Raw genomic sequence first — 3001 nt, 5'->3', positions numbered from 1 at the left:
CCAAAACATTTATATTTAATTAATTTAGGAAAAAATTAAAGAATAACATGCAGCCAAGATGCTCAGACCCTCCCTAATCTTTAAACAGCGATAACGCAAACTCCTAAAAATTACAAAAAAATGGATTTTAACATGGTTTGATATTACAATAAAAAAATCCATGTCGAAAAAGGCAGTATGACTCACTAAAGAACAGCACGCAGCCACTATTACACTCAGTAGCATCACACATTCCTGACCTAAATTAAATTCAAACAGTTTGATCACGAAGTAGTCTAATTAGGGAAATTGTAGACAAAGGAAACTTTCAACAGGCGTTAACTTGGCTCCTTGGCATCACAAGATCTACTCAGATTTCTTCGGAGATCAGGTAGATTTAAAGAAAATTAAAAGGGAATCCAAGTGTAGTACAATGGACTCAATTAATGTCTGAGTGCTGCACTTGCTAGTTGTCCCGACAAAAAAAAATAAAAAATAAAATAAAACATTATTTCTAAAACATCGTTTTTTTTTTGTTTCTAAATCAGAGTACTTCCTAAATGCTCTAGCAAAATTTCAGGGAAATCAAAGAAAAACTTACGAAGATAATTGACATAAAAAATCAAGTCTTGCTAATTAGGTGCGCGACCTGCTTTTAATATAAAATTATACGAGTTTAATCGGGAAAATGTGTGCATTAAAAAACCAGTCCCAGGCTATATTTCAACAAATATACTAGTATTTGTACTTGGGATATAAAATTTGAAACTTTGGGCCAAAAACGCCATAAAATCCACATATAATCTGGCTATTTATCTCAGCGTTGCTATTAATTAGTTGCACGCAACTGTATATTTACCTACATAAATTCTTAACTACATGAATTTCGTAATTATACAACAAAAACTGCTAATACCTAATATTCGTTCAGTGACGCAACATAAATCTATTTTTAACTGTCTTATCAGCATATCAACAACAGCACCACTCTCCATTCCATTAACGGACTTGCGCAATGCAAGAAAAAATTCACACAGTCGCTAAAGCAGTTTCTGGTAACAGACGGCTAAGCAGTGCTACACTATTGAATAGCAAGCAGCGTTGCTAATGCACGAGCGCACAAACGAGTGTACAAACAAGCAAACTTGTATTTAGAAAAGAGTGGTAGTGGTTGAGAGAAGTAAATAGAAACAAAAACAACAATGAGTAAATAAATACAAGCAATATGAGGTAGTTTGGCTGGCGTATATGATTTGTTTGTAGTTTGTTCATAATAAAAATAAGTCTTCTGTAGCCGTGATCGTCTAGTGGTTAGGACCCTACGTTGTGGCCGTAGTAACCCAGGTTCGAATCCTGGTCACGGCAATGCGTACAACTGTCGCATTGTCACGGAAGAAGACGTTTTTTTCTATTTTTTAAGTATTTTTATTAGATGCGTTTGTATGTATGCTTTTACTTTCTAATTACTATGCGCTTATAACTTGTACCGTCAGGTAACCAGTATGCATAGAACACAGCGCTTAATTTGTTTTACTAAAGCATACATTGTACAAAAACAAGAAATAAGTTAAAGCGTTAATTCTGTGGTTTTTTGTTGCATTTGTAGTTAGTATATAAATGCAGTATTGTATTTGTATTTGCATTGATTTCATTTCTATCCATTATCGAAAACTAGAGGAAGAAATACCTGCCTCAGTGAACTAATCGAATTGTTAATTTTCCATGCACGGGTATATATATAATATGTATATGTATGTATGTATGAGAGACCCAGCACCGATTCTTTAACACTTGCCTTTCATGCATTTCAAAATGTTTACAGACATCTGTCGGCTTACAAATGCTAAAGAGAGTGAAGCTGATATTTTAATAAATGTGAGTTATATTTATTAAATAATTCTGGATATTGTAATAAATGTAAATAAATAATAAATTAAACATAAAAAATTGAAATAAAAAATAAATTTAAATAAATTATGCTCGAATAAAATTTGGTAGTTTTTCTTTATTTCTTTCTCAACTCATGCAGAGATGTAAATCAATGCGTGCCTTATATTTTCTCTTTCAATTCAGCAGCAACCCCAGAGTTTCATTTAACCTGTTGAAATATCTAAAACTAGCTGACCCGGCGAACTTTGTTCCGCCCTAGAGGCAATAAAAAAGCAGATTTTTGATTTTATTAAGTTAATTTTTTTATTAATCAAGTATTTCAATGAAGCTTTAATAGATTGCACTCTTCAGTTAAGCACCTTGTGATACACGACAGTAGTATGTATATTCCGGGCTACAGGACAATATCAAAAATGTTAAAATTTTAACATTTTTATCATTTTAACTCAAAAATTTAACATTTTTACCATTTAACTCATTTTTTTAACTTACAGTTACTCAAAATTTTAACATTTTTTAACATTTAACTCATTTTTTTAGCTTATATTATCTCAAAAAAAAAGTTAAAAATTTTGAGTTGGGTCGATTTAGTCCAACCCTAAATTATAGTTACTCGTAGTTAATATTTTTAAGATATTAAAGATATCTATTTTTGATGTACTAGTAACTATAATTTAGGTTGGTACAGTTAAAATTTTGAGTTGGGTCGATGTCTATTAAGTGAAAAAATGTTAAAATATTTATTACAAAATATTTAAAGTAATCTATTCAAAAAAAAAAACAAAAAAGGATACATTTATTTTTTAAAGTACCTTTCAAAAAAAACGACGAACTCCTCAAAACAAGAGTCTTTGAGTCAGATTTGAACTTGCAACAAAATTATTGTTATAATTCCAACTGCTTAACCAACTCATCTAAACATCATATTCTGAAGTAATGTAATTACAGCTGAGTAGTATGCAAAGCAAGCAATGCTGATCTTATCAACATTGCTCACAATCTATAAATAGAATAAGCATAAGCACAAACCAAAAAAAAATGAAATACTGTTGAATACGAGTCACAAACTGCAAGATAAGCATAATATTTGATAAGCTTTTATACATCAACACATGTTTCGACTCTGTCGAAA

General features: G+C 30.8%; 1 non-coding gene across 1 annotated transcript; it reads left to right on the top strand.

The window, feature by feature from the left end:
• Positions 1-1272: 1272 nt before the first annotated feature.
• On the top strand, positions 1273-1344 carry Trnah-gug (transfer RNA histidin (anticodon GUG)). The gene has a single exon. It is a non-coding gene; the product is annotated as a tRNA-His (tRNA).
• The last annotated feature ends 1657 nt before the right edge of the window (positions 1345-3001 follow it).

This window comes from Anastrepha ludens, chromosome 3 (genome assembly GCF_028408465.1).
Source record: "Anastrepha ludens isolate Willacy chromosome 3, idAnaLude1.1, whole genome shotgun sequence".
NCBI classification, from domain to species: Eukaryota; Metazoa; Arthropoda; class Insecta; order Diptera; family Tephritidae; genus Anastrepha; species Anastrepha ludens.
Note: the sequence above shows the minus strand (reverse complement) of the source record. Positions and strands in the feature narration are given on the sequence as shown.